This window comes from Hippocampus comes, unplaced genomic scaffold (assembly GCF_001891065.2).
Source record: "Hippocampus comes isolate QL1 unplaced genomic scaffold, H_comes_QL1_v1.1 scaffold53, whole genome shotgun sequence".
Taxonomy (NCBI): Eukaryota; Metazoa; Chordata; class Actinopteri; order Syngnathiformes; family Syngnathidae; genus Hippocampus; species Hippocampus comes.
The window spans coordinates 714,100-730,280 of record NW_017805707.1 but is presented as its reverse complement, the minus strand read 5'-3'; the positions used below and the strand labels follow the sequence as shown (position 1 = coordinate 730,280).

Below are 16,181 nucleotides of genomic sequence, written 5' to 3'. Positions count from 1 at the left end.
ATATATATATATATATATATATATATATATGTACCTAAATCACCTCATTGCGTCTACTTAGAAATGTTAAAAAAATCTCATCCTTTCGGTCGTTCGTGACTAATTTTGCTTTAGATTTAACGTGACAAACACTTTGATCAGTCACAAGGTGCCTGTAATGTTTGAATACCAAAGCGCCACCATTATTCAGGTTCCATTGGTACATGGTAATCTTATCACAGAGACCCAATGCTGCCATCTGCTGGTCATAGTTGTTTTTCCCGTCTATCTTAAAAACAGACCTTTTTTCTCCACCCTTTCCCACAAAAAAAAGTAGTTGACACCAATTTCCATTACAGGGGCTCCTCGTTAACATTCCTGATGAAAAACGTTTCACGTCAACACCGCTCAGAGAAGCACGGAACTTATTTGGCCATTTGAAAATTGCTTTCTATTACATAGCGATAACATTTGAATTTGATTAGTTTTTCAACCCTACCAGATGAGTATATTTGCCGATTGAGTTTGCTTGCCACCTCATCCCAAACGTTGCTGTGGATTCAGCTAAGCGGGATATCCACGAGTCAGTGCGGAAAACTGTCTTTTTTGCCGTTTGGAATGGAGTCATCACTTCGAGTGTTCCGTTTGTGTCGTAGTTTTACGACCTCAGTCGACTCCTTTTGAAAACGATTTCGACAGGAGCACACTGCACAATACCGCATTTATCATTGGATTGCAGTGGCCGGGAACTGCATTGCATCATACTGACAGCTGTTTCGAATATTTTGCCACCGCTTGCAAACTCCCAACCGCCGAAATCAATCCGGTTAATGTCGCTCTGACAGTGCGTTCGTTATCTTTTGGAGGTTGTTGATACAACCGTTGTATTGGATCGCGCTGGTTTGTGCAGGTGTACCTAATGATGTGTCGCGACGACCACTCCGCCGAGGTGTTCCATTTGGCTTCGCACAGAAAGTGTTCGAGTCGAACTCTTTTGCACCTCGCTTGACTTTACCTTCCACCACGGGGTCCGCCTCGCCTGGCATGTCTTACGGTAAAATGTGGCGAACACGCAGCAGCGATGTGTAATTGTCACAGGGCGGGCCAAATAAAATGCGGAGGTAATTGCGCGGGGTGATAACAGGACTTTGGCCGTGTTAACGTTTGGGCCGGGGGCAGGCAGGATGTCGGGAACATTGCCGTGCATTTCCGGACTGTGTGTGCTTGAAGGCCTCCTGTTACTGTACGCTCCCTCCACCGTCTGATTCAAGCTATGTTAACAAAATATCGACTGTATACCCACACGGCGGATCGGGTGACCCCCATCCGCCTCATTAACGTCATCCTCAACATGCGTCCACACGTGCAGCACGCACGTTTGATAGCGGAGCCCCTTAATCCGGCAGCGTATCAAGTTCCAAAGAAGGAATCGGCCCTTTCTTACCGCCAGCGAGCAGCGGCGGCTGCCAAGTGAAGTGGAATAGGATGGAAAATACATTTTTAATGCGCAATATGTTCTTCCCAAATCCACTTTCCAGTCGCTGCTTGCAGACGCGCTAGTCAAACATACATCGGTCCCCCCCCCCGCAGCAGGTGCCAGCACGATGAGCCCGGGTTCTTCTCATTATGGACCAGTCAAACTATGTCAGCTATGTTTTCCTCTCTTTGACCCTTTTTAACCTTTCGCCCGCTCCCGATGCCGAATGTTTCTCAGGAGAATTTTGAGGCGCTGTAATAAATGGAGGGCTGTGCAATTAATCGAATTCAAATCGCAGAGTGCTAGACTGCAGTTTTGCGGAAGGAAAAAAAAAACTGCTTCATGTCGGTTGGTTCGTTGGCGTGGTTGCTGTTTTTGTTTACAACTCTTAGAAGTGCATTCCAGATGTTTACATTGTTAATGAAACAAATCGAAAGGATTAAGACACAGATTTGTTTGCGTGCACAGGGCAATTTTGACGACATTTTTTAAATCAAATAAAAATAAATAATAAAATAAATTAAATAAAATGAACTTTTACAGATGATTTTTGTTTGTACTGATTTCGAATCAGGTTCTTATAATTAGAATAATATTTTTTTATTATTGCAATCGTAAAATATGAGTTAAGGGTTGGGTTCAACGACTGGCGGATTTTTTTTTTTTTTTTTTCTGAAACGCCTTCTTCGCTATAAATGACAACACATAAAATCCAGGTTGCACAAATGTTGAAACGTCAAATTTGGAGAAAAAAAAGTCACATTTTGCACAAACCTCATGTGCTGCAAAAAAAGAAAAACTTTTGACGTCAGTGTCACATCTCTGACATCTGATTTGTCGCTTCCTGACTGGCATTCTTGCCACACTTGTTTGGTCAAATGTGGTGACCAAAACATGCATCATAAATCTGATATTGTTTATTGTAATACAGATTGATTTATCACTTGTTTGTTCAAATCTGCATGAGAAGAGGACCTTGCGGGGGAAAAAAATAATGGCATATTAAATCGCAATATTACGGAACAAAAGATCGGCAATGAGATTTTTTTTTAATGCTAAAAACCCCCCCCCCCCCCCCCGGTCTTGTGAATTGGATATCATGTAATTTGAATGCTCTGCAACCAGAACCACACAGTTTGGACCCACAGAGGGATCGGGAATAGGAAAAAGAAATCTTAACTCTTCTCTGGGTAACAAGTTGAAAGTGCTCGCGCTGCCTAATTGCTAGTGAAATCGCACGAGGGCCTGAAACGTTAGACGGTGTTTAGTTAGGCCGTTGGAAAATACACCCGAAGAGCTTTGCAGATGTTTGTGATGTGTAAATCGTGTTACTTGAGATTTTAAGCGCCCTTCCCTTGCCATGAGATTCCCCCCCCCCCCCAGCGTAATTTTGCTTTCTTTTTGTTTTTTTTCCGTCACGATGCAGCCACGCTGACGTTGGATAATGTGACATTTTTTTCTACAATTGGACTCGTGCTGTCCCGGCTGAAGGAGAATGCCGACTCATTTTAGTCCCCGTCTTTTGTCCAGCCGAGCGGTGGCCCGTTGCAGCAGAGTTGGCGCAAAACTGACATTTGATGGAACGTTTCCCATCCTGAAGAAACGCCTCACGAAATCAGCTGCAACTTTTGTTTTTACGATTGAACCAATCATCTTTGATATCAACCTTTTGGCGTTTTTTTTTTTTTTTTCCCCTGCCTTCAAAGCGCGATCACGCCGAGCCCCATTGCCTAATAAGCAGCGTTGGTAATTGGCGCGTTAGCCCGCCGTCTGCTCGCCGCCAGATGCCAAGCTCCGTCAGAAGTTTGCAAGCGGTGAAACGAGACATTTGTAATGCTTTTCTTGATTTCTTTTTAGGAGGTGCTGATTTTTTTTTTTTTTTATCAAGGCAGCAGCGCTTTGTTTCTCAAAAGGTGAAACGCTTTCTTCAGCACATGTCAGAGCGTTTTTGCGGATGATTGATTGAGTGGGAGCGAGGTCAATTCACCAAAGCGGCCCTTGTGATGTCATCCCGCCATGGTGTGTGTTCATTCCCCAAAGCAGCTTTTTGGGGAGAAATGTGCAAAATTTTCGACAGGAGCATTTTGCCTTTGGGCTTCTTCTCATCTGATAAAACAAGCACAGGAAATGTCTCTGCTAGATCTGATTGGACTCGTGCTTTCCTTTTGTCCTCCCGGCGGGACCGCGGACGTGCACGGCCCCGCTCTGTGGAAGAAACCTCGGCTCCCCCTCCATTCCTCACCTTCGCCGCCGTTACACCCTTTTGTGTTTTAAATTCGCGTACTTGACTTCACTCTTTCACTCCCGGCCGTTTTACAAAAAGAGAACTCAGTGGGTGCCGGCCAATTGAGAGTATACTGACTCATCAAGATTATGTTGTGCAAAGACCTTAATACAGTTTTTGTCGTAATCAGCAGTAGAAAATAGGTTGGTTTCACCCAAATCACCTATTTTGGAACAAAAACACAGAAAAAAAAACTATTTTCACGCAATTAGTGGTAGTAGTATTTGGTAGCGTGTGCGTGTTTGTGTATACGTCGTGCCATGCATGTTTGTCTTTACATGACGTCATCCTTTCTACTTCAAAGTTGAATAATATCTCATCTTTTCCTTCTTTTGTGGCACTTTCGCAGTAGATTTAATGTGACCGACCACAGGTTGGATTCACAGACATCCGCCATGTTCACAAGTGCCCACGTTGTTTTGATACAAGGTGACCTCATCCAAGGCTGCCAGACACTGGCCACAGTTAGGTTTGTTTTTTTTCCCCCCTTTACCTCCCCAGCTTAATGATCAAACCAGTGTTGGCCCAGACGTTTCTGTGCCCATTCCCATGGAAAAAATAAAAAACTCGCTATGATGTTGATGGCATTCAAGGAGTTGAGAAAAACGTATCGGCAACTCATTCTGTATGTCGATACTTCCATGAGTTTCCCAGTACCCCCCCCCCGCCCCCTCCTCCATTCAGCCTCCCTAAACCAAACACGCTTGGCCTATCAGGAGCCTGTCCACTCTTCTGTTTTAAAAGCCCGTATTTTAGGCTCGATGGGGAGTTAAAGGAGCGTGGAGGTAATAGGGTGAGGTAAATCTCAGGGATATGTGTGTGTGTGTGTGTGTGTGTGTGTGTGTGTGTGTGTGTGTGTGTGTGTGTGTGTGTGTGTGTGAAAAATACCTTGGAGTGTAAACACATGATCAGTGAGGTCATGTGTTTACACAGCGAGCAAGGTTAACCGCTCGGAGTTGCACAAAGACAAGAGTGCTGGAGGGGTGAGGGACAGACAGGCCAGTGTGCGGGTCGCTAATAGGCTTGCTGGATTTATGCTGGTGGTTTATACGGAGGTTAGATGCGTGTGTGTGTGTGTGTGTCTGTGTGTTGGCTTGGCGAGTGTGAACGACATGTTGGACGCCCGCCATACTTGACGTGTGAGGAGTGACATCATACACATAAAAACAATCACCTTGTCCTTAAATGGAGCCGACTTCAAAATCGGCGTGTGTACCTTGGAAGAACTTCCCAAGAAAAAAAAAAATGAGAGCATTTTTGGGGTTCTCTTTTTCGCTTTGGCTTTGTTTCACCAACGTAAACAAATATGACGATATCACGATGGATTTGTCCACGTTATCATGTTTTCTTAAACTCTCGGGAAGAGCCCGTTACCGCAATCAGGATGCTAAGAGGCTCTCGAGTGACCGTTGGGTGTTGCTTTTGGTGCTTGATGACGTTCCTATGATTAGACCGACACCACTCCGGAACGTGAATATCTGTCGGTAGAAATTGTCAGTCCCGTTTTTGTTTCTTAAGGCCTTACAGGAGAAGGAATGGATCGACTTCCTGGTGTCCGGGGCATGTAAGGCAGCAGCAGAGCCGTGCAGAGTTGCAGTCGGGAGGAGCGCGAATTGTTTTAAGAGCACATTTATAGAGTGTCGTCTTGCGCGCCTCCTAATCAGAAGCATACTGGCCCAGATTTGCATAGGAGCCTCCGAGGATCGCTCAGGAACGCTTTACCGATGAGGGTGGCGACGCTCCAGCGTTGCCATGACGTTCCACTTCACGTGCTGCTGCCCTCTTGAGACGAAGTTGTCGGTGGAAGTGATTAAGACGGAAGATCAAACGCGGGAGCCAGTCTTCCATCAGCACCCCAAACAAATGGGGAGAGTGTTTTCGGGCAGGCCTCCAGCGTTCCCTTCCGCGGTCTTTTGAGACACGGATACCAGCGCCCCGTTTCCACATTGCAGTCCAGCTCGACGAAGCAGTTCACAGTTTTCATTTCAAACGAGTGGGACCGAAGTGCGAGTAGCCTTGCCGACATGGAGAAGCTGATTAGAGTATTCACTGAAAATCAAAAAGTGCGAGGCGGAGGACAGCAAAAGGAAGACGACCTGCCCCAAAGGTCACGGAATCAAAACGTTCCACGAGGCAGAAAACGCGGAACGGACCATCGGGAGCAGCCAAATGGCCATCACGCATCGAATCGATGATGGCCATCCGACTGCTAAATTGAGGATGCGGGAAATTCAGGCCGGATCCTATCCTGTTCACATGAGCTCTTGTGGTTTTGGTGGATGAATTTCACCCTCTATTGGGCCGTTCGTATTTTGTCTCCCCGCATTCTATTCCGGTGTCTGGCAAGGGCACCGGGGAGAGCAGAAATATGGCTTTGGAAAACCATTTTAATCAGACGGCGCTGCGCAAAAGGGCGAGGTTGGCATGGGAGATCTCTTTACCTCATCAGCGCCCTGCCAGGGGTGATTGGAAGAAACACTCAGTCAGGTTTTATTGAATAACCCCAGCCCGCGACCGGAGGGGCCGCACTGTAATAGAGCGGCTCGATAGCCGGCGAGGTGACAGCCAAATGGTCCTTATTAAACGAAGGGCTGATTCATATGAGGTGCCCGGCTGTAGTTGATTGAACCTGCTGGCTGGCTGGTTGGGCTTGAACGCTTCTGTCCGCTCCAATTTCCAACAAACGAGATGCATTGCACAACATCTGCTCAAATGCACTGTTTTTTTGTTTTTTTTTTGTTGTTGTTGTTTTGAAAAGAACAAAAGAGGAATTCTGCGATGAACAAATCACAATGCGGACCTAATCTGTAGCGAGCTTCCATCAACAATGAGCGCTTCAGGAACAACAGCTGAACGAGGTCAGGGCGCGTTTAGCCGGGACGTAGCTCCTGTACACAAATTGAGCATGACGTCTCAACAGAAGAGCAGCAAGGATTAATTAGCCACCCCGTTTAGACGAGTGGCTCCTTCTCCTCAGATTAAAGATGCCACATGTCACGCAAAGGAGATTCAAAACAGATGAGTGTGTCAAAGTCGAGCCAAGATCGCAAGGACCTTCCTCCCAAGTCACCGTGTAATAGCTCCGTCTCGAATGGTATCAGCTCCAAAAAAAAAATCCCACGATCGAGCTTTATTGGCTTGACTGAAAAAAATACCCGCAAGCATGTCCACTCTTCTGTTTTAAAAGCCCGTATTTTAGGCTCGATGGGGAGTTAAAGGAGCGTGGAGGTAATAGGGTGAGGTAAATCTCAGGGATATGTGTGTGTGTGTGTGTGTGTGTGTGTGTGTGTGTGTGTGTGTGTGTGTGTGTGTGTGTGTGTGTGTGAAAAATACCTTGGAGTGTAAACACATGATCAGTGAGGTCATGTGTTTACACAGCGAGCAAGGTTAACCGCTCGGAGTTGCACAAAGACAAGAGTGCTGGAGGGGTGAGGGACAGACAGGCCAGTGTGCGGGTCGCTAATAGGCTTGCTGGATTTATGCTGGTGGTTTATACGGAGGTTAGATGCGTGTGTGTGTGTGTGTGTCTGTGTGTTGGCTTGGCGAGTGTGAACGACATGTTGGACGCCCGCCATACTTGACGTGTGAGGAGTGACATCATACACATAAAAACAATCACCTTGTCCTTAAATGGAGCCGACTTCAAAATCGGCGTGTGTACCTTGGAAGAACTTCCCAAGAAAAAAAAAAATGAGAGCATTTTTGGGGTTCTCTTTTTCGCTTTGGCTTTGTTTCACCAACGTAAACAAATATGACGATATCACGATGGATTTGTCCACGTTATCATGTTTTCTTAAACTCTCGGGAAGAGCCCGTTACCGCAATCAGGATGCTAAGAGGCTCTCGAGTGACCGTTGGGTGTTGCTTTTGGTGCTTGATGACGTTCCTATGATTAGACCGACACCACTCCGGAACGTGAATATCTGTCGGTAGAAATTGTCAGTCCCGTTTTTGTTTCTTAAGGCCTTACAGGAGAAGGAATGGATCGACTTCCTGGTGTCCGGGGCATGTAAGGCAGCAGCAGAGCCGTGCAGAGTTGCAGTCGGGAGGAGCGCGAATTGTTTTAAGAGCACATTTATAGAGTGTCGTCTTGCGCGCCTCCTAATCAGAAGCATACTGGCCCAGATTTGCATAGGAGCCTCCGAGGATCGCTCAGGAACGCTTTACCGATGAGGGTGGCGACGCTCCAGCGTTGCCATGACGTTCCACTTCACGTGCTGCTGCCCTCTTGAGACGAAGTTGTCGGTGGAAGTGATTAAGACGGAAGATCAAACGCGGGAGCCAGTCTTCCATCAGCACCCCAAACAAATGGGGAGAGTGTTTTCGGGCAGGCCTCCAGCGTTCCCTTCCGCGGTCTTTTGAGACACGGATACCAGCGCCCCGTTTCCACATTGCAGTCCAGCTCGACGAAGCAGTTCACAGTTTTCATTTCAAACGAGTGGGACCGAAGTGCGAGTAGCCTTGCCGACATGGAGAAGCTGATTAGAGTATTCACTGAAAATCAAAAAGTGCGAGGCGGAGGACAGCAAAAGGAAGACGACCTGCCCCAAAGGTCACGGAATCAAAACGTTCCACGAGGCAGAAAACGCGGAACGGACCATCGGGAGCAGCCAAATGGCCATCACGCATCGAATCGATGATGGCCATCCGACTGCTAAATTGAGGATGCGGGAAATTCAGGCCGGATCCTATCCTGTTCACATGAGCTCTTGTGGTTTTGGTGGATGAATTTCACCCTCTATTGGGCCGTTCGTATTTTGTCTCCCCGCATTCTATTCCGGTGTCTGGCAAGGGCACCGGGGAGAGCAGAAATATGGCTTTGGAAAACCATTTTAATCAGACGGCGCTGCGCAAAAGGGCGAGGTTGGCATGGGAGATCTCTTTACCTCATCAGCGCCCTGCCAGGGGTGATTGGAAGAAACACTCAGTCAGGTTTTATTGAATAACCCCAGCCCGCGACCGGAGGGGCCGCACTGTAATAGAGCGGCTCGATAGCCGGCGAGGTGACAGCCAAATGGTCCTTATTAAACGAAGGGCTGATTCATATGAGGTGCCCGGCTGTAGTTGATTGAACCTGCTGGCTGGCTGGTTGGGCTTGAACGCTTCTGTCCGCTCCAATTTCCAACAAACGAGATGCATTGCACAACATCTGCTCAAATGCACTGTTTTTTTGTTTTTTTTTTGTTGTTGTTGTTTTGAAAAGAACAAAAGAGGAATTCTGCGATGAACAAATCACAATGCGGACCTAATCTGTAGCGAGCTTCCATCAACAATGAGCGCTTCAGGAACAACAGCTGAACGAGGTCAGGGCGCGTTTAGCCGGGACGTAGCTCCTGTACACAAATTGAGCATGACGTCTCAACAGAAGAGCAGCAAGGATTAATTAGCCACCCCGTTTAGACGAGTGGCTCCTTCTCCTCAGATTAAAGATGCCACATGTCACGCAAAGGAGATTCAAAACAGATGAGTGTGTCAAAGTCGAGCCAAGATCGCAAGGACCTTCCTCCCAAGTCACCGTGTAATAGCTCCGTCTCGAATGGTATCAGCTCCAAAAAAAAATCCCACTATCGAGCTTTATTGGCTTGACTGAAAAAAATACCCGCAGATGGGCCAAAATGCGCAGGACTCTTGCATGCAAACATGACGACCGAACCTTATTTTTCAGGAGCGCCGTGATTGGCTGTTGCAGATAAGACCGGTTGCGACTATAAAATAAAATAATCATAAAAACGTGACTTTGAGAAATCCTAGCCATCGGCACGGTGGGAACCGAGAGACGTACAACACAGCCCAGCTTTCTGAAGACAGCAGCCGTGTATTTTTGAGAGCAAAAGTGACCCAGGTGGAGGCGGCGGTTTCGAGCTGGCCGAACCCCCCGTGGACCGTCGCCCGAAGGGGGTGGAGAACTGCACTTTGGGATTTATTCCCCTTTAGCTCTGCTGCTTTGTGAACCAAATCTCATTTCCAGTTCTGCCATCCGCTAAAAAAAGCGGCGGGCAACCACCTCGGCGGAGCGAGCAGGCTCCAAAGAGCGCCGCTCAATTATTTACAATTTCATGGCTGTCTGAGATACGTGTTATTCCAATAAATTTAGGAATTAGGCGGCTTAAATACCACACATATATTAGCCTCGAACGCTGAATTTTATCCTCGATTTAATGGTAAATACCACATCATGCTAATGGAATTGAAAGATGATTGGGCATTCCGCGGTCCTAATAGACCGGCGTCGAAAAAGTGTTAAGGGAAGAAATGGCCCCGGTGAAGCTGCGTGACGTGTTTCAATTTGCCGTTGAATGAGATGAACTCGGCGGCCTCCCCGAGTTATCGAGACAGGCGGTGCCGTTGAAAGAAACAAAAGGCAGAGAAAGGGAGCTTTGTTATTTCGAATGGAATTCCCACCCATAAATGTGAACAGCGGGGCTGATGTGAGGGTCTGCAGCCCTTGCACCGGTGGTCGCTTTGTCCGCTAAAGTGTCGGGAACAATGAGTGGGCAAAAACACACCTGCGGTATCAGGTGACATGTGAATACTCGGCAATTACAGAACCTTGACGCGGAGGGACCGCTCTCGCCGACCACTGTTTGGCGACCTGGCGTTCTAATAAGAGCAAAGCGGAGCCATGCGCAAAAGATGCTGCCGATGACACGCCTGGAATGTGTTTTCTGGACGGCGAAGGGAGCGCTCTTCTCTAAGACAAACCGGATGTGCCGTTTCAACCAAGGTGTGTCAGTTTTGCTTCTCTCTGGGCGGCTGAGCCGTACTTGGAAAGCGATGGCTTCACACCCCAGAATGTTCTGCTGACTCGTGCAGTATTCCCATTCGCGGCGTCACTTTTCCTACGGGCGTCTCTTGTTGCCCTCGTGTGCCGCCGGCAGTTTGACTGCTCCCTCTTGTCCGGCACCCAAGTCACGTAGTTCGGTGCAGTTCAATGTCATTCAAAGAACTTGGCGGCCCATTCAATTCATTTTGGGGCCGCGCGCTGTTTTCGCTAGATAGTGTCTATTGTGCTATGACGGGAATAGATGGGAATGGCATGCATCACGGGTCAGGACACAAATGAGGGATGCGGCGGTGAAGTGTGGTGCCATTTTTTTTTTTTTTAATCCCATTATTGTACGAGATCCCTGCTGATTGCAGTTCAATTATACATACTTTTATTGCAGATAAACCCCTCTAAAAATGTGTGTGTGTGTGTGTGTGTGTGTGTGTGTGTGTGTGTGTGTGTGTGTGTGTGTGTGTGTGTGTGTGTGTGTGTGTGTGTCACAGAGATGATGTCACAATGCTCACAGGCATAAATATTTTTTATCCTCTGCAAAGGGAATAGTATTACTGCCGTACCGAGAAGCCGAAAAGAGCTGGGTCTCCTGTATATCCGTACATGTGTCTTCTACTGTACTATTACTGCCGTACTGAGAAGCCCAGAGGAGCTGGGTCTCCTGTATATCCGTACGTGTCTTCGACTGTACTATTACTGCCGTACTGAGAAGCCCAGAGGAGCTGGGTCTCCTGTATATCCGTCCGTACGTGTGTCTTCTACTGCCCCCTAGGTGGCAGAGGCGTACACGCCGCAATAAGCAGCGCAATGTACGTTGGAGAGAGAATGAAACCGAACACCCGTTTGTCACTCTTATTTAGTGACATCATTATTCTCCATCTTAACTCCAAACAGCGTCATGGGATCCACTCTCGGCGTCCACTGTGAGTAATAGAGCCTCTCGGTCCAGTCGTCTTGCTCGCCGCCACCGCCCCTTAATCCCCTGCTATCTCTCTCAAGGAATGCGGCCCCTTATTTTGAAAAATACCTTGTCATGTAATACCCTTGAAGAGCAGCCTCGCAGCACAAAAAAAAAATGGTGGTGGGGTGGGGGGATGACATTCCACCGTGTGATTTAGTGACGTGTGTTCAAACGAGACGAGAGAAATAAAGATTGATGACATTTTTGGAGGGATTTAAACAAATATGTTCTCCGTGCAAATGACTTTTTTTTTTTTTTTCTCCTTTGCGGGTTTGCGCTTCGCTGTCATTTTTGCAATTGGCTTGCAGTGTGTGTGGCGCCTTGCGTCATGCTTCGGAGTCTCATGTATGTTTCCATGTAAGGTACGATGGGAGGATGTTCTCTCTGTGTGGTTTGACCCTGCAAGATAAATCATCTGGCTGCCGGTGTCCCTTTTTTTTTTTTTTTTTCCCGGGTCGTCCAATGTGACTAAAATGTGGCTGTTGCAGGAAACTGCGTCACAAATGCCAGAATTTTCACTTTTCCAGCGTGTCTCCAAAGTACCCACAGACTCATTTTCATGTGAGCTCTTTTTTTGCCGTCTTTGTGGCTTCTGTTCATTCTCGGGATACTTTTGAGTTGCCTGGTTATGAGACAAAAACATACAGCCCTCAGAGTTTCGTTTTTCGCCCTGAGCGGAGGTCGCTTGGGTTCCACTCGCTTTTGAATCTTTTTTTTCCATTGGATTCGGCTTTATGTTGTCGTCAGCTGGATCAACTCCCATCGTCCATTGGCAGTAGCAGCGCTCGGTTTAAAACCGACCATATATCAGTGCCTGCTTAGACCGCCATCCGTGGCCCGCTCACGACTAGCAGATTAATGTCCCATTGAGGAGACGCAGATTCCTGGCAGCGTCTCATTTGTTCCGACACAAGGCAGGTGTCCAAAACGACAATAGCTTGAAAATTGATGTGTTTTTTTTGTTTTGTTTTCTTTTCTTTTTACTACTGCTGCTAATATTAGCAGTTTTGAACTCCATGTTAATGTTGGTGTATTGAGACGAGCCCCAACTTAAAAAAAAAAACTATATATGTACACACACACACACACATACACACATACATACATACAGTCCCCCTCATCATGCCGCTGACTTTGTGACATCACGAGACCAAGACGACGCCACCATTGATTAACAGCCCATACCTCGCCATTGTGATGCTTCAAACACGATGTTCCCAGAGGGTGCTGGCCACTGAGCTTCAAGTGTTCAAGCAACAGCTTGCAACCCCGAGACCCAACGTGCGGGGAAGACCCACAGACAGGTAGACGGCAGAAATTCAAACGTTGACGTCAAGTTAAGTTCGAAGTTATATTATATGTAGTCCCTGAGATCGAGGTCTCTTGAATTATTACACCCCCGAACAGGATGTTGATCTCAATACCGCTGTAAACATTTTTCAACATGTGTTTATGTACATGTTATTTGAAGTGTAAATTCACTTTTTTTTAATGCTAATTATTTGAACATGAAATTCATACGAAGAGGTGTCGAGGGGGCACTTTTGGCTTGAGCGCAGCTTCCCCCGCCTCCCCTTTCAGGATGATTCTGTGTTGCGTATGATGAGAATCAACAGAATACCATGTTGGAACATGGAAAACATTTGATTTATTCTCGCTTTGTTGTGTGGTTGCATCACCGGCAGGCATCCCAGCTAATTGGATCCACGCTTCTTTGTGAAGTGTCCGCAGTCATGTTTCGAACTTAAGCGGATGACTTTGGCCTTTTTTTTGAGGGGGTTGGAATGTAGCCTACCGGGAGTTTTCCCGATGAAACGTCTGCGCGGTGAAATAATCGGCGCGTTAGCGGTGTCGCGCGTGTGCGTGTGTGTCCCAGTGGCTCCAGCGTGCCCATCAGTCACGCAAGCATTGAGTGGGAGCCAAGTCCAGCCACTGTAACGTTGAGTGTGAGGGCGCTGCTATCGCGCTATGCACACAGCAAGCGAGAAAACTTTTTCTTTTTTTTTTTTCCCTTTTTCCCAGTTTGGTTCCGGGAAAGGCAGCATTTTTTTTCCTTCCATATTTGGTCATATGGACGAGCAGCAGCAGCAGCAGCAGAGCACTCGTCTTTTCGTGCATTACAAACCTGCTGAGTTTGTGAGGGATTTGGATGCCTTTTCGCTTTGCAGTTTAGCAGGATGCAGCATGCTTATAAAAAGTCCAAAGTTGGCACTTTAGATGATATGAGCCAATGGAATCCAGCTTGTCATGCAAATGTCCCTCCTTTCGAGAAAAAAAAAAAAAAGTATTTGAAACGTAAACACAAGTTTAAAAGCCGTTTGCTCTCTTTTTGGCTGCACTTTATTTTGGGGAATTGGATTAGCAGTTGACCTTTGGGATTTATCATCCTGGCCGCTTTCCCGTGGCGCTTCATTGTGAGACGAGCAGCAGCTGGGATTAATTAGATTTTTTTTTAAGGGCCAAATATTTGTATTTTAAATGTTCTGTTGGAGAATGGCATCGGGGGGCGGGGCGTGATGGACATGCTGCGTTGGCGCACTGTTTGTACTGCAATTTGAGTGTGACTTTGCTCCAAGCGCGCCGTCGGAAAACCTATAAAGAGTCGGTCGAAGCCGGCGCAGGTGTTTTGAGCTGCCTTTTCAGATGTTTCACAAGAGCATGTCCTCACTCACGCACCCAAACGATCTGACAAGAGAAAATGATGGAATGAGCGGCGCGTGACAGCGTGCGCCGGTTGCAGTCAGTTGAGCGGAAAATCAAACAAAAGATTGCAAAACGGAGGCCTCGAGATTCTTTTGGTATCAATCAAGTTGCACTTTGCTTTCCAAACACAAGGCATCTGTCACGAGGAAGATAATGACGGTACGAGCTGTTTCGGTTGAATTTTTCCAACATTTTGGGCCATTAGTCACCTGGTTGCAAACTAGCCAATGTTTTCCAGTTAATGCCAATGAAGTGTTGTCAGATGCACTTTCTAGTGATCTCACTTCCACATCGCTCACCAGACCTTAAATGCGTACTGTACACTCATTCGTCGTCATAGTTACTGCCTAATGTGTGGATGGCGACCCCTAGTGGACAGAAACATCTGCACCCCACATGCACATGCTGATTCGGGATGTTGGATGCCACTTTTTTTTTTTTCAGACCGAAACAATTATTGAGTGTTCATTTTGAATGTTTTTATTTCTTTGCCTTGAGTATCGGTGACCAGTATCGGCGGCCTGCATGAGTACCCGATAACTTGATAATAAGGCCAGCATCACCCCGATCCTGATGGTTGGTATTAATGTATGCATTCATTTGGCAATGAATTGTCAACAAAGTATTGACGCTTAGCTGCAATCTTTCGCCTGACCGATACAACTGTGACGCGTGTGCACCGTTCATCCCGCTGGCGCATCACGCAGCCTGTCGTCCACAAAACGTGCAATGCATCCGAGGTATTCCGTTGAGCTTTTTTCGCTTTCAAGTGTGCGTAGGAGTCTCTTTGTGTGTGTGTGTGTGTGTGTGTGTGTGTGTGTGTGTGTGTGTGTGTGTGTGTGTGTGATTCACTTTCACACTGCCAGGCCTTATACAATATGAAACATAGTCTGGGAATGCAGGAGTCTCATTTTTCCTCCGCAGATGGAAACTTTACATCTCTCCGCCTTCTCGTTTTTCCCTCGTTGCTGCTGGATTAGTCGGGGTAGTTTCGGGCGATTTCGGTGTGTGCGGTCAGGTCAGCAGTCAACCCCAAAAGACAGCCCCCAGTCAGTGCATTTCGTTCCCTTTCCCCGTTCGGTCCTGTTTGATGTCACGTGACGCGGGAACACCGGCAGCGGGCCGACGAGATGCGCTCTCGCCGGGGTCGAAGGCGCTCTATTTGGGACGCGTGGAAGTTTGCGAGCAGGAAGCAGATGGTATTGAGATCGAGCCGAGCCGTTGTTGCGTTTGGCCGCCTCGCCGCGGCGTTGACAACAGAAGACATTGTGCTTGATTTTCACGCCGTGGCGCTCATATGCAGACGTTTGGAGAAGAGGGAATGTGTGTAATCCCCTGTGTGCGCAATATTATCCGGGCTATCATTACAAAAAAAAAAAAAAAAATCCAAGTGCCCCTTCATATTTTCTCTGCGTAATAGTGAGCAGTTAAAGGATAAGCTTCGGTCGTCAGTGCCAGGACACACCGAAGGGGGGAAAAAAATGCCCCTGACTGTATATTCTGGATTATTATTTTTGCTGTATTCTCATCGTATAAGTAAAACCGCGTTGCCGAGCCGAAGATTGTCATCAACAAAAAAAAAAATCCTGTGTAATTTCAAAAAAATTCTCAACTTTACTCGTCGCGCAGAATTGACTTAATTTTAGCCGCAATGGGGACAATTTGAAGGCGGCGCGGAGCCCTGCTTCAAATCGATATTTGCCCAACATGCGTAGGCGAATCGTGTATCGGACAAGGCGCAGTCAAATAAGCCAATATATCATCCGGCCCGCCTGGATAGGTCGTCCTTTGAGTGGAAGGCGGAGAAAGCCCGATGACAAATGAAGCCCTGAGAGGTGCAGGCAGATATGGAAAGTAGGAAATATCTTGGCCGCGCCGCCCGAAAACCTCCAGTGAGTACATGAATGCTCATCTGCGGCAGCTCGGATCCCCCAAGCCCGCCGCCGTAAATGTCTTCGCGCTGCCGAGCGCCCGCACGCGAGAGGGGAGGTGCATAGCC

General features: G+C 47.3%; 1 protein-coding gene across 2 annotated transcripts in view; it reads left to right on the top strand.

Moving 5' to 3' along the window:
- Nucleotides 1–16,181, top strand: part of cald1a (caldesmon 1a) — a 38,657-nt gene that overhangs the window by 5,256 nt on the left and 17,220 nt on the right. Inside the window, exon 1 of one of the 2 annotated variants that reach the window (XM_019883043.1) lies at nt 12,696–12,783. The exons of the other annotated variant lie outside the window; for it this stretch is intronic. The gene's annotated coding sequence lies outside the window, so the exon portion shown is untranslated. Of the gene's footprint in view, nt 1–12,695; nt 12,784–16,181 lie in introns of those variants that run through there. 2 annotated transcript variants of the gene reach the window in all.